Below are 16,520 nucleotides of genomic sequence, written 5' to 3'. Positions count from 1 at the left end.
TGTCTGGTTGCTCAAGGACCCTGCTTTTGTCCTACTGGGCTTCTGTCTCTAGGTACAGTGTCTGTTTCAAACTGGATTTTAGTGTTAGATGTGAGAGGACACTAGTGATTACCAGAATGCACTCCGTGACTCGCCCACAACCCTCAGAGCCTAAGTTTAGTGTGGCCGAAGACTTTCATCATCTTGAAAATGCCCTGGCATGTGGTATTTTGGGCCAGTTTGCAGTAATGCACAAAAGAACTACTGACAAAGTGGGTATGGTTGCCCCTGGGAACCTTTACCCTTCCCGGTTAGGGAGTACCTATGAGCTACACAACCCAATAGCTGGTGCCAGGCATAAATGTGGCATTCCGCAGAATACTTTCTGTATCTGCGGAAAAATGGAAGAGAACTGGACTTGCCGTCTGTGACCTGTGAGAAGCTCTGAAGGACTGGATCTGCCCCCTTCTCTCCTTGTACCCAGGACAAAAAAGTTGAATCCAAGGGTCAGGTGGTTAACATGCTGTGTGGCTTCAGGGACAAAAAAAGCTGCAAGAGGTCCTTTCCCTATAATTCCCAGCTGACCGGTAGCTACTGGAACTAGGACTGGACTATGCTGGTGTCATATGAATGGCACCCAAGAGTCTCTAGATGCCTCCCCACCCCTGGGGGATTAGAAGTGTACCATTGTGGGTCACTGGGCACCAGGAAAAAGTTTGGAAACACTTGCTTCAGAGGTGACTGCAAAACATACTGAATCAGCAGTTCCACTGTGTCTGAGTGAATTTCAGGTTCGTACCGCTGAAAGGCTCCAACATCTTTGAAAAAATGACAAAGTCCTTTTCTGTTTTGGGACTTAAAAACTTTTCCTAGCAAAAAAGTCAAAACCTCTGGAGTCTTTGTGGGGCCAACCTGCTGTAGGTATCTGACAGGCTGTTCTATGGCAGCGGCTGCAATTCCAAATTTGTCTTGCAGGAAGACCAAGTTTTCATTAAAAAAAGAAGAAAAAAGAAAACTAAAGTAATTTTTTGTTTTAGGACTTTGAAACTTTTAAAAGTTTTGACTTCCAGACTTTCCCGGGACTCTTTGTGTATCTGACCAGGGTTCTTCGACATCTGACTCAAATTGCGCTTAGGTCCTGGCCTACAGCGTCCGTTGATTATTATTGGCACTGGGTGTGTTTTTGTGGTATTTTCAGTTAACTCTTTAAAATATCTTGTGTATGATTCACCTTATTGGATTTGTGTCAATTTGGTCTCACATTACTCATAAAATACTTCTCTTTATATATTTTTTTTAACATTTTCCGAATTTTATTATGTTTTGTGACATTTTCTACTGTTTATGCACTGCCTAAATAATTTACACATTTCCTGTGATTTACACCTCACTGCTTTGTGAAATATAACTCGGGATTTAGCACAGGTTTTTTTTTGTTTAATTTGTGTGACATTTAGCAGGTTGTGAACTTATCATTTGAGATGGACACTGCTCTACCCCAACGAACTTTCCTCCAGTATCTGTTATTTTTTACTATTTTTAGCCCGAGTCATTGTTTCTAGGGCATGATTATTTTTAATCTGGGCATATGCTTTCCATAGGGTAAGACTCCATCATGTAACAATGCTCCAGATTACGTCCTGCACTCTTCTAAGGTTTAAGAAATAAAAGCATATTACAAATGTACGCATCTCCAGTGCCTAAAATGAGTTATTCTGATAGTGGTAAGGTGTTTGAATGTGTTAAATAACTTTGTTCGCTTTATCCATCTTGAATTAAGGTTATTGTTTCTGTCAGTGAATTTAGTCACACGTTCTTGGTTCAGGATACTGTGAGCAATTGTTATTCAGGAAAAGGCAAATTCAATATATCTTTGAATCATTCAGATATTTAGTCACACATTAATTGCAAGCATTTGACTAGAAATAGTTCTTGAGAAAGCAATCTTCATTCATGTCTTTAGGAAAACTGAGAAGTTGTGTGATTAACCATTTGTTCTATCACTTACATTCAGAGTTTAGTGCAACGTAAGATGCATTTGGTATAGCGTTTCTAACTGATGCAGACTCAATCACTGTGCACTTTCTTCCAGTCCAGTTGTTGGCTCCAGCAGAGGACCTCAATACTGTAAAATATCTTCACCAAGAGAAAGCAGGGTTCTTTGGGAGCCTTCATTTCAAAGCAATCATTTTAGGGACAACATGAGGATTAAAAGGGCCTTAAATATGAGATGCTATTCGTAGGCCACAGCACCAAAGCCGGCAAACCTTAGTTGCAGAGATCCAGGAGGCACCAGATAAGAGGGAGGTCACAAGCGGGAGGACTCTGAGACCAGAGGAGCGGAGTGAAGACCAGACGCGAGGAGAGTATACAGCTGTGCCCAATGCCTGACCCTAAGATGGCCGCCAGTGGGGACTTCTGACACGTGGAGCTGTCTCTTGGTTAAGACCCAAAAGCAGCAGCACACCCGGTACCTGATCCTAAAATTGCGATCAACCCCCCACCGAAAGCAGGTTGCGGCCCTCCCAACGGGCAAGGCGGGGACAAATTGAGTCGATCTGACGAGGCCACAGGGCCGCGGGAGTGCGGCAGTCACCAGCCAGCCAGGCTAAGACCCAAAGGCAGCAGCACACTGGGTCCAGGAAGGATCATGCCTGACCCTAAAATTACATCCTACCCCCCGCTGAATGCATGAACGAATGTGGGGATCAGCTAAGTAAGTGCCCTCGGCGAACTTTGATAGTCAACTCACTGCCCAATCACAACAGCAGAGAATGCAAGGAAAGAGTGAGCCTGAGCCTCCCCCACTAACTACATTTTACACAAACTCCTAAGCACAAAGAGACCGATCAACATGGCCGATGTCCGGTGGAGCGGCCTAGACAGCTATAGAGACGATCGGCTCTGGGTCACCCCCTTGGCCATCACCTACCCAGCCGGATTTTGGACATAGTTCTCCACTTCTCTCCACTGGATATGTTGATGTTGTTATTAACACTTGTTTTTGCAGTGTAACACTGTTTTGCTGTCCTATGTTTTTAATATGCTCTTGTAACTGATATAATGTTTGCAACTTGTATCTCACTGATCCTCTTGTAAAGCGCTCTGCTATCTCCGGGTCTAGCCAGCGCTATATAAAACTCTTCAAATATATTTAAAATAATATCTTGGTCAATAACGCAAAAACACCCCTTCCTTTCTGGTAATGAAACCAGAGTAGTTTTGAAGATTGTTTTTGGATTATTGCATCCTAAACCAACATTGCAAAAGCTGTGCAGGACAATATGCAGTAGCAGATTAATGATGTGCATCTCAGGCAAAAAAATACAAAATCTAAATTAATCTAGGTAATGAACTTTTCACTCGAGGTAAAGTTCTTGAATAATTCTATTTAACAGTGTTCGCATTTGGCTTGACATATAGGGATTAATTTGATTGCCACATGGGTATAAAACAGCCCGGGGGTCATCTCGGCTCTTGATATTAGTGTGGTGTCCTATGTTGAATACATATATTAATCACAGATGATAATCAAGAAATAAATCTTGAAAATGTAAACCAAATAGTCACGAACCTATAGAACAGGGATTTCATAGTGAACTTTAAAAAAATCGAAAATATGATTCCTAAATCTTGGATATAAATTGTCTAGTAAGGGAACAGGATTCATACTCGAGATGCTGGAAAAATGTTGGACACTAGAACCTCAAGACACTCTAAAATAAGTACAAAAAATCACATTTGAAAATTGTGGTCAAACATACCTCCCACAATATGTAGAGAGAGTGAAACAATTGTACTAGTTAATTAACCCAAAATCCGTGGGGGAAATTGAAATAAATAACATACTTACATACTTAAAATTTGTCAGAAGTCATGATTTCAATTGCACATTTATAAATATGGGACAACAGATGTAATTTGATGGTAAGTGTTGTTCTGGTTCGGTGTTGTTTACAAACATAGTAATAATATATATTATGAAGGATAGACTACACCAATTGCCTGACAGTCACATTTGTATGCAAAGTGACCGTCACACTCAGATAGAGAAAGTTCTTACTGCAGTACAAACCCAAGCTGTACTTTTATTTGAAGTAGGCAAAATTCTCAGCAATCAGCAAGGGGTTACTTGTGTCAATTGCTTATGGTTTTCCCAAATAAACTAATAATTGAAATAAAAAACTATTGAAAGTAAGTAGTAAAGAATAGAAGTAGGTCATAATGGTTCATCACTTATTGTTTGCCCTGATGACCAATCTACAAAAGTAAAATACCATTAGTTCTCCTTTCTTTCAGAGGAGTATATAGTGTCTGTTGGTTGTGCAAAAAGTCGCAATACCCAGAGCCATAAAGCAAGCTTCAAATGGATATGAAGGAAAGCTATGTATTTTTAATGTGCCCAAGAATCTGAGGTTATGAATAATGGTCATCTGTACGACACTGAAAGTGCTGTTGTCCATAATAACATATGAAACAGAGGAAGTTCAGCAAAATGTTTTCTTTCTTGTGCTGCTTACATTTGGAAACCACAGATTGAGAAAATGTCAGTAGATAAGAACAAAAGTTCTAATTTTCAGTGTTCCCACTCTTCTCGCACTAAAAATAGTACTTCACCTATGTGGGTGACCCTATGATCCACAAGAGGAAAGGCCCCATGGTGCAACATGGAGACATCAAGATTTTTCCTTTGAATTACAATCTTTATGGTGATATGGATAGCTTCAGAATTTGGCCCCAGAGTCAGGCTGCTCCCAGGGAAACCTACCAACCCCAAACATTTCTGAAAACTAGACACACAGGGGCATCACTGCTGCCGTAGCTTATGTTGACTCCACTACCTTTCTGTACTCAGATGCCCTTCAAACATCAAACTTTGGCTTGAATAGCTGATTTGACTCACATTTTTTAGATGGAAAGTTCCAGAATCTGTGGGGATTTATAAGTGTCCTACCATACAGCGTTCCCACACTTCTGATAAAAATTCTACCTCACTTGTGCATCACCAGTGACAGGAAAACCCCCAAAATCTGTGTGGAATCAAGATTTTTCATTGGATTTTCAATCCTCCTGAGAATGCGAGTAGCTGCAGTAATTGAGCTGAAGGTCAACTGGCAACCAGGAAAACCTACAAACTCAGACAATTCTGAAAACTAGGCACTTAGCAAATTTCATGGTGGTGTGGCTGAAAACTAGACACCTGGCTGAGTCCATGGTGATGTGGCTTATGTGGAGTCTATCCCGTTTTCTTAACCAGATATAATTTTCTCTTGTGAAGTTTGCTTTGTGTTTTATGTTGGATATGTCAAAATGTTCGTTAGAGAGGTGCAAACAGACCAAGGTACAAAACCTCGTTGGAAGCTACATTCTTTGGGCATATGTATAGACCACTTTAATTTGATGGTCTGGTAGAATTGCTCAAAAAATAAAATCTTAACTCCTTGTTAAACAGAATAGTAAAAAAGATGGATAATAAGGGAAGGCTCTCATTCAATAGTCCCTTTTTGCCATTTAATTAATTGAATCCCTCTGAATCGATATATGGTGGAAACCATATCACATCCTTGAGCAGGTCGCAGGAGAGAGGGAACAACAACGTTATCACCCTCGATAGCATACATTTAATATTCCAATTTTCACTTCATTGACTGATAAGGACAGATCCCTCTTGCACAAACACAAACTCAATGACAGGAAATTTTCTATGATCAAGTGGACCAAAGAGGAAACATGAGTGTTTTCTCACTAGGGTTAAACACTATTTTCACAGTAAAGAGGGCTCTGTAAGTGAATTAGGGCACTGGTTTAGAATGCGATGGAGCTCTGGAATGAACTGGCAGATCTCCTGCTCCACCATACTCTCAGTACCCTCACGCCATTTAGAGGCTGGAAACTCTCATGGTACTGCCGATAAAGCCACCTCCCTCTCTGCCGGCAGAAACATTTGACTTAACAGCCCACCTGCCACTGGGCTGCTGGTTTAGATTAGCAGAAACTCCGCCCTGTTGATGCCTGGACATACTCTAGGCCTTTTCACAAATCCCACACTCACCCTGTAAGAAAATCAGATCATCCACAGCGAAAGCAATATGGACTACTGAGGTATGACATATGATTTGCACCCTCCACACACCCCAAATGTGTGTGCATAGAATATAGTTCATATCGACTTGCAAATGTTAGTGAACACGTGGCTCACCACCAAATATGAAATATGTGCTACAATAAAGTCACCAGACTTCCATAGTAATTGGGGCACTTCTATCATGTTAATCCGAAAACTAAATGGGTCCATATGCTATTTTGTAGATTTATGTAACTTCCTCACAATTTGATCCCTAGTCCAAGCCAATGCATTGCACCTAATTGAGAGTTTGGAAGGTGTTCACCACATAGCCTCTCTTGCCCCATTAAAGGAGAAGACATTTTAGAAAACTAATTTGGCATCTCTTGACTAAACAACTGCCTTTTGAATCCCCACAGTGCCTCTTTTTAATAATTGTCTGGCAATTATGTGTAAATCGAGCCCCATCGTTGCCTCCAAGACTCTTAGAGAGACATATCGGCCTCTCTCAATCGTATTCTGGTGTCATTTCAAAAGTATTGTACTACAGAATTAAACTAGGCCCGAACATCCTCAGCACTTTATGACAGCATTTTCCACTTTCCAACCAAGTGGCCTGCAGCCCTGCAAAACCTAGCAAATGCTTGCTGACCCAAAACAAGATCACGACGAAGCATGATAGGAGAGAGCCTTATTGAACCCTAACAAACCAAAGTATAAGCTAGGGAATACACTCACAGCAAACAAGGAAAGAATGTTTCCTTCCTTTGCTTTTACAGATACATTATCCTTCATATCCCCTCCATCACCATTGTGGCTCCTTTCTACATAAGAGGGAAAGCAACCAGATAAAGTAGTCGGCAATGCACACTCCTCTTTTCGGCATCTAAGAAAGGCTCTTTGCAACAAACCTTGACTAGTCACTGTGGACACACTTCAGAGCTTCTCCTTTTCTAACACAATACTGAGGTGTGGCATATAGTTTACTCTGAGGGGCAGAGTTGTCTTAAACACCCAATGTTATATCTCACCAGAAGGCTCCTCTTACCAGTTTTGTAGTCAAATGGAATCCCCGGTGTTTAAATGGATAGTAGAATCTTCCTTTTTCACTTGTGCGGTCACATTTACCTTTTCACCTGCAACACTCCACCACTTTAGATAACTTAGTGCTGTTTTTTCCTGTGACAATTGTCTTTGCATCACTACTATTCAACAACCATGAGCTTTGTTTTGGCATCCTTCAGTAAACGATGACCCTTTCAGGGGGAAATGACAGCTGAGGGGCAGTGTGTGCATGGTGCTGGATCCTGGAAATTACTATTGCCTCCCGGGTCCCCTACACTCTGTTCTATTCATGGTAGACCTACTGTTTAGGGATTCGCACAGCCTTAATGTGTGCCTCCCTATTTCTGCTGCCTGCTGGTTGAGGTATCCTGTTCTCCAGAGATCCCTTAATGTCCTGAGGCATGCCTCTCTCTAACTCAGTGGTCTTCAAACATTTTAATTTTGCCCCCCTCCCCCACCCCCAGTGGGGGAAAAAAGTCATCGGCCCCCCTCAGAATTTTTCTCAATTATTTTATTACATTGGCAATGTTTAATCTATACATATTAAAACATTGCAATTACGTTCTGTTACTGTTTTAAAAATGCAATCAAATACATGATTGTCAAACATACTGTTCTGGTCAGGCAGGCCTTACTAACAGGTACAAGTATCCACAGTGGGGCTATTAGAAGCGGGGGTGGGATTATTGAAGAATATATGGAGTCCGTTCCCTTTTGACACCTTCTCCCAGCCAGGAGATACATGACAGAAGATGCTAGTGATGGCCCATAACAGAGCAGCTGGTGCGCTCATGTTTTTTCCAGCTTAAAACAAAGCACAATACTTCTTTTGGGTAGGGCCTGGCACCCCCCCCTGGGTTCCCTTGAGCACCCCCCCCCCCCAAGGGGGCCCGCCCCCCAGTTTGAAGAGCTCTGCTCTAACTGTACAAAGATATCCATAAGTGATCAGTCCTCTTTCTGTCAGCAAAACAATATAAACACGGTTGTTTTCAACATATTTTGGCGGCAGTGCCTCTGAAAGACTGGTAGGGCTTTGGAAATGTTCATCCTTGTGAAGGGGCAGGTCAGTGTCTATGAAAGGCAGAGGGAACTGAGATGAAGGCACTTATCAGGCCAGTATTTATGGAAGGCCTGTAGGATGAAATGGGAGTCAATCACATACCAGCCCTGTTCCTTCAACAAGTCGGTTTCACTAGTTGGGGCCCGGGGCCCATAACGCTCCTCACTAAAAAGAGGAGCCCCTTTCATACCTATTAATCCTTTACCTTAGAAAGAGATTAGCCCACAGGCAGGTGAGCTGTTTTGGGCAGGTAATTACCTTTGAACTAGGAATGCTCTTTCGCCAGGCCCGGTATTAATTGTTTGTATTACAAAACAGACAGCAATGCACCACTTGCATTTGTAGATTTTATTCCTCTGAAAGAGAGGACACACACCAACTAAACGTCATGACAGCTGACACTGAAACTCAGTTGAAGGTTACCAGATAAATTCATGTTATCAAAGCCACAATGTACAAGTCCTGGGCTTTGTATTTACAAATCTTTGTTTTTAGGCCTTTTAAATATTCACACCGATTAATTGAAGTGAACTGCAACTCCCAGATTGCATTGTTTGAGAGCTGCCTTCAATATGCCCTGGCTTTTTAACCACTGATCTCCATGTTGGGTCACAATTAACAAGCATTGGCAAAGCCAATCGGTCTCGGCAATGCAAGAGTCATTGGCTTTGTCAATGTCAATGTGTTTCAGCATTGCATAGCCAGATGGTCAGTGTTCCCCAGGCAGATGCAGCACCCAGGTGCTAGCAGATGATGCATGAATACTCCTTTGTGTAACCACAGGCATACATAAACAAGGCATACCAAATTAAATTTACCATTTGATAGAGAGCAAAACACAATATGAAATTTGTCATTTCCCTTTAGCGAGTGCTGACAAAATAACTGAGTAAAATCATGATACTTCTTTTGTTCACCTATCAAGCCTTAGTGCAATTCATACATGTGGCTTGCATGTTACACACACACATGCCTGCTGCAGGCACTCAACCCACTGATCTATCTGACTGGCTAGACGTATCACAGCTAACAATTATCAAAATGCAGAGATCATTGCATACATTGATTCAAATTTAGGAATCCTTTATTAAATCTATTCCCTCTTCCTACTACATGATGTTTTGTGGGTCACTGTTGTGTCTATCTGGTTTGACATAAACATGGTATATTCTGACCATGCCTACCTTTTCATTCAGTGAATTGGATTTACAATGACCACCTAGATGTCAAGGCCATTGCAAGAAAGTGGTAAGCCAGCTCATTAGGCCACTGTGCTGTTATCACTGGGTCACGTGGCCGGATCCTGGCAGTGCTAACTCGGCACCTAGACATTTAGAGGTTGATACAATTAACCCTGTTAATTTGTGTAACAGTAACAAATTCTTGCAGTACTTTAGTATGTCAGCCTTAAAGTGTTATGTAATAGTATTGGATTATTTTTTACCACTGTTGTTATTATATTTCGCACAGGGCCTAGAGACCATGAACGTGCAAAGTGCCCTTTGGTGCCCCTGGTAGGTTGCAGTTTTCAAAATCTGAATAATGTGAATTTACTTGGGTGCTGGCATCAATATTTACCAAACCTATATCTCAAAGGCGGGATGCCGTCTGTTGAAAATACCTTTGTTTATTTTATCTTGAAATAAGCCTTTTACTGATCATTGCTTTTAACCTATAATTCTGCAACATAACAAAATATTGTGCTTGCTTATGTACTGTGCGCTGTATTCTAAACCACAGAACGCTTACTAAACTGATCCACTCCAACGCCTAGGAGTGCAGTTAGTGGCATGTGGCGCTTTACAATGACCATCCAATGAATTGAAACAAGCCCTTCTCACAGTGTGTTTTATTAGTAACCAGCGAGCCCATTATGAGTTGTTCCTGTTTTTATTAACTATCTGAGGCGTGGTAAATGATGTGTGGTAAAGGCATGCATTGTATTGTCATACATCCATTTTGGGGTAATTTATCAGCACCCAGCATGACTTAGCAATGGGTCCGTTCTTCAGTACTGTGGCAAAACAGGTCACCAGTACAGAAGAAGTATGACACAATCACCAGGCAGGCACCAGACAAAAATAAGCCTCCAGTTCAGGAGAGAGTTTTGACTCAAAAAATAGCCCTAGCTGTGTCCTCCTGGAGCTGAGTGCAATGACACTGTATCCAGGTCATGCCACATTGACTACAACCGGCAGGAGCTGCCCATCAGTAAGGCACTCTCCTAAAGCCATTCTGACTACGGTGCCCCAGGTTGATTTGTGTTCTTATGAAATGCCCTGATGAAGTGCAAACCTTATATGTGTCTGTGTAGACCATGTGCATGACTCTGAGGCACAAATTGTTTTTTTTGTGGAAAAGGGAAGCGGTCAGATTGACTTGGGCTTAATTTGAACCCTTTTCTTGGGGTTCATGAAATTCAATCTTGATGAATCAAAGTAGGTAAGAGTAGAAGTGATGTAGCTATTTCTAGCTGACCCCAAGTATACCCCATTGAAAGTCAAGCAAGTTAAAGATTGAGGTGGACTCCTCTATTCTAGAATGGGTGAAATTCACTGAGATTACTGACAACCATTCTTGGCTAATGCTATGTTAACATTATTTAGTTTTTTCCTGAATGTACACTGCCAACCATTGATGTTCACAGTCTAATTGGAAGGCCCATTTTTAAAAGTCACTCAGTCAGCATCATAAGTGTGCTTTTGCTAAAAATACTGCCCATGTATTTTGTAAAAATCACATTATCACACAGCAATATACTAAATTAGGGTTTTAATCTTACATTACGAAGTTGAAAAGTTTGTCGACTACACACAATTTCCCTAGCAGGTGAGATTTTCAGCTCGAAAAAGATTTTGAGGTTGAAGTTTACTTCTTTCAGGAGAGCTCTGCTACAAAATAGAGATTTTGAATATTTCCACAAATACAATATTTCAAGTTTGTTTGGTTAAATTAGATATTTTTTTTAAAAGTCTCCAACTTCAAAACCTCGCCTAAAGTGGCAGAGTTTTTACAAGTCACAAAGGTGACTGGAGCATGCTATGCTAGCCTTTTAAACCCCAGGGTGATACTAATGTGTTAAATTTCAATTCCTAGTCAGTAGATCCACCTAATGTATACTGAGAAATCTATTCAATAATTGTGTTGAATGTTCACATGACACTGCAGAATGTTTGAGGAATATTAATGTAGAAAGATAGTGAACAGGCAAAGAACAGCACAGCAACACAGCAGCACATAAAGGCTCACCAGGCTGAATATGAACACAATGATCTGCATAAATACATTTGTTAATTTTATGAAAAGAAATAAGAGCGGTCACACCCCCATTGCCATAGTTTTCTATACAAAGACACATTTTTAACTCATTTCTGGAATTGCTGTAAACGTTTATTAACTATACCTATACAACAACACCAGGGTTGAATCAACTTCTCAGTAACTGGCACCAAAGCCAGGGAGCACAAGATGAACACAGTCATACATATACTTATTTCAATGCGAATGAATAGTGCAGCCTAATTCTTATAATTGATTTAGTCAAAGAAAGTTGCTTGATTGACAAAGCAATGCTATTAACTTTTCCAGGCAAATTGGTAAAGGCGTTGCAACAGAGTAATAAAAATAGGAAGGCCTATTAGTGAGAGGCATGCGGCGGGTCAAAATTTCAATTCAATTCAATTTAAATTTAAATTTTAAATTTAAATTCAAATTTAATTGAAAGAAGCAAACGCTTTTGTATGAAATGATCCAGGATTCCGGGGGTAAAGAAACCTGTATTATGGACAAAGATAGAGATGGATGGATCTACTGAGTTGTTGAAGCTCACAGCTGTGCATAGGTATCCCAGCACACAAAGGAAAGGGTAGTTTCATGTTTTGTCCTCCAAGCTCGTGTTGCAGATTTAGGCCTGCTGTTTAAGCATTCCATTTTAGAAAAATGCACACGATCATTGTGCTCTTTACGTGAGAAAAAGTGGATTGCCATTGATTGGAAATGGTCTGCAACAATTCTAGCACTCCATATTCATTTAGTTTGGTTAAATTTAGAACCCTTAGTTTATAAGGCACTGTCTTTAATAAAACAGGAATGAGTGAGGACAGTCAGTCATGTAAACAAAAACAAAAAAAGGGCAACAAACTAAATTCACTTACCTGATCTCCTCCGTCTCTCCCACGTCTTGTCTCCTCCGCGCGCCCAGGCTCCCCTGAGCCAATCACAATGCTGCAATGCAGCGTTGTGACTGGTAAGCACTCAGGTTCCTCTGAGCCAATCACAAAGCTGCAATGCAGAGTTGTGATTGGTCTGAGCTCCGTGGTTCAGTGCTCAGACGGGGACAGGGAGCATGGGCATGTTCTCCACCAAAGCTGTAATGCAGCCTGGGTGGAGAACATGCAAAGTGCATTGTTTGGCTCAGCCAAGACGGCTGGCCAAAGCGTCATATGCAGTAACCACTCCTGCTCCCTGACGTCAGGGGAGCGACACCCCACCCTGACCTAACCTGATGATACTTAAAAATAATAATAACTTGAATTATTATCATTTTAATTTTTCTTTTACACTGCTCCGTGAGCAGTGGGGTGACGCTCCACCACCTTAACGGAGGAGCCACTACTGACTGAGAATAAAAGGAAAACAAGCAGCAAAGCAGCGATGAGGGCGAGGGTGGGAACAGGAACAGGCACTCTCTTGATCTTGGTCTTTGAATGCTCAGCAAATGTGACAATTGAGAGCATGATTTACAGGCCCGTTTACAAAAAAGGAGCCGTGCGAGTGAAAACAGGACCTATTTCAATTGCTTTTCAACAAAGAAAAAAATAGTCCGTAAAACACATGCTAAAATGGTGATCAGGGTATTGATACAGTACTTAGTCCCTGCTCTCAGAGAGACTTCTCACAATACTGAAGTCCATTCATGAGTAGCTCATTCGGTCCAGTGATTTTCACTGCATTCTGGAACTTGCAGAGCTAATTATATTTAGGGTGTCAAAAAAGACTACAGATCCCGGAGTGCAAGGAAAAATACCCAGGCCCCAATTACAGTCACTCCGATTAATTGTGCACATATCGCAACTATTAGTTGTGGTGAAATTTAACAGTGGAAAACTTCACGTTAAATATCAGGCCATGAGTTTTTTAATGTGATAAGCACAAAATTCACTTGTTATGCCCGGTGTTGAGGGCAAGACTCCTAATTCTTTTAATTTTATTCTGATCCCTCTTCTGTAGGAATATATAGGGTGTGATAAATATTGCAACCCTTTTCAAGCCAAACCACGATCATAGCTGCCAAGATTCCCAGGTCCACGTGTGATGTGCAACTTCAATACAGATTATTTTTCCTTTAAATTCTGGGACTCGAGCAGCAGGGCACACATGGACCTGGGAAACTTCTATTCTATTCTGTGCAGATTTTTAAAGCGCGTGGCTACCTGAAGGCTTCCCAGAGCCAGCTGAACCACAGTATAACATTGGAGCTGACACAGGACCATTTGATGAGGTCTTAGTTGGGAAACACCGAGGATTTAAGCTATTTCCGAAACAGAGTTTACGCTCCTCAATTCTAAGGGGATTGAGTTCCATAGTTTAGGGATACGTTGGGTGCAGGAGCATCCACCCCATCGAGTCCTCTGTATTAGAGGCACCATTAAGAGACGGACATTAGAAGATTTCAGCGCTTTGCTAGGGGTGTATGCTGTCAACGATGCCTTAAAGAAAGAGGGTCCTTTAGAGTGAAGCCCTCTATGCGCTAGACATAATGCTTTGAATTTTCCCTGTTTCTGAACGGGAAGCCAATGGAGGGAGCCGAGACATTTTTTGCTGAGATATGTTTTGGGACATTTGAGTACAATGAAACATGGCAGGGCTGCATAATCAGAGCCTTATACTGGACAATGTATTAATGTAGGCTACTGAACTGGGAAACCTGAGAATACTGCACAGATAAATCATTGTGTACTCTATTGGTACAATTGTTATGCAACAAGCCACTAACGTTTAGTAAACAACGTTGAGCTGCTCAAGTTTGTACCCACAGTTGTATGAGCCTAAAATCCCAAGCTTAGTATTTATGCAGGACTACCTATTGCATAGCAGCCAAGAAAGCCCAGGCAACTTGAGTCACCAGTCATGGCTTTTTTTTCCAATGTCATTGTGCTTGCTGGAACTTGTAGAGCTGCAATTATAATTAAGACTTTACGGAGTAAAATAAATGGATCAAGCCCCAAGCCATTAGCAGAATGGTATCAATCAATATATAACTTTATACGGTTACATTTAAAACCATAAAAGAATACATCTGAAACATAAAATCAAGTCATAAAGAATGGCAGCCATAAAAAAAGACATAAAAAAATAAGCAGCACAGTTAATCTTACTGTAAACATCCAAGGGTGATAACAGCTTTTAAAAAGCAACATTAAAAAGAATAAATGCATTGTGTAACGTCTGTAAAATCTGAAAAGCTGGACGGACTTGTAAAAAACCTCTATCTCTAAGTAGTAGGACAATGAAGGTTCTGGGCACAGTATGCAACTTACAAAACATAATAAAATGCATCTGTTGTCGCAGTTGCAGGGCCTAGGGATTTTACCTCAAACCATCTGTTGGACTTGGCCCTTTTTGCAGGGTCATCCCTAAACTTTTTGCCTTCCTCCTGTATTTTTTCTGACCTGTTGTTGGCTGTTTTATGACTCTGGGAACTTTACCACTGCTGATCAGTGCTAAAGTGCATATGCTCTCCCTTTCGTAAATTGATGTATGGATTAGTGACTCCATGATTGGCTAGTTTGGTTTACCTGTCACACCCTAGTACAGTGAACCAGGAGTGTCCAGGGCTGGTAATCCAAATGCTGCATGTGGGCTTGCAGCACTGGTTGTGCCACCCACAGAAGCAGCCTTTAAAAGTGTGTCTAAGGTCTGCCATTGCAGAGCCTGCGTGCAGTCTGGTACTGTCATGCTGACTGGGCAAGTGCACCCACTTGCCAGTTCCTAAATCTTCCCTTTTCTTCATATCAGACACCCCTATGGTAGGCCCAAGGACAGGGTGCATTGTAAGAATAAGGTAGGACATTATTGCAAGGCTACCTGTTATAGGCCAGAATGGGCAGTTTGGTTATTACATCTTATAATCCTAACTGACTCAGGGAACATGGTAGAAATTCGAATTTAGTATGCCTGAATTCAGAATGATAAAATACATCTTTTAGTGAAGTTGGTTTTAACATTCTGTGTTTGAAAATACCACTTTTAGAAAGTAGGCATTTTCTTGTCTAACCATTCAAACCTGCCTCTGCTAGGCTGTGCTGTGTGTATTCCTTTGTCTGGAGTTTGAGTGACAGGGCTGGGGAATTCCAAGAGACAGGGTGAGGTGCCCCAGTGGTAAATAGAGAGATCTGCCTCTAGATGGGAGGGTTGCACCTGGGACCTGAATAGGACAGTGCCTGCCCCCCACAGTGCTGGCTCCACCCCCTGTGGTGCGTCTGATGTCTCTGCCCTGCACTGTGAAAGGAGAGAAGGAATCATGTCAACAAAGTGCTCCAGGGCTGTGCTTTCCCTCCACAATGCTGGCTCCACCTCCTGTGGGACATCTGATGTTTCTGCCCTGCACTTTGAAAGGAAAGAAGGAGTCATGTAAACAGAGTGCTCCGGAACTGGTTTGAACTGGGCAAAGGCCCCTCTGCCTTCAGAGGACAAAGGATTTCTGGGTATAAATATTGGGACCCTGATCCCAAGAATTTAGATCACTTTGGGAAAACAAAAAGAACCTCCCAGAAGAAGCTAAGGAGGAAACTATCCCTGAACCTGGGGAATTGGCCAGCAGTGGTTGCCTTACTACCAAAGAGAGGAGAAAGGAACTTTGTGTATACTTTTGCTCAACTTGTGAAGGATCTCCAAGGGCTTGGAAAAGAGCTTGCCTCCTGCTGACGTCTCAGGAACAACAGACTTCACCCCCAGCTCCCCAGAGTTCTTTGGAAGTGCCTGCTGCTGTTGTTGGGCCTTCTGAGGGACTGCGTGTCGCAAGGAGCTGGAAGCGCGACTGAAGAAGGAGAAGTGTGCCGCCGTCGCAGCTGTTGTCGTCGCATCTCGTGAAGTGTGTCGCCACTGCAGCATCGAGCGGAAGTGTCTCGCATCATCCAGGAAGTGTCTCGCAACGCCGAAGAAGCGTGTGGCCATCACAGCCATCGTAGCTGACGCATTGCACCTCATCGAGAGAAGAGTCTTGCATCGAGGAAGAAGCGTGTCGCCATTGCAGCCATCGTAGTTGTTGTATTGCACCACATCTACAAAAGCGCCTTGCATCCATGGAGAAGCGTGCCGCCGTCAGAGCTGCTGTCGTTGCATCGCGTAAAG

The sequence above is a fragment of the Triturus cristatus genome, chromosome 12 (assembly GCF_964204655.1).
Source record: "Triturus cristatus chromosome 12, aTriCri1.1, whole genome shotgun sequence".
Classification (NCBI taxonomy): Eukaryota; Metazoa; Chordata; class Amphibia; order Caudata; family Salamandridae; genus Triturus; species Triturus cristatus.
The sequence above is the reverse complement of the archived record's forward strand: the minus strand, read 5'-3'. Positions refer to the sequence as shown.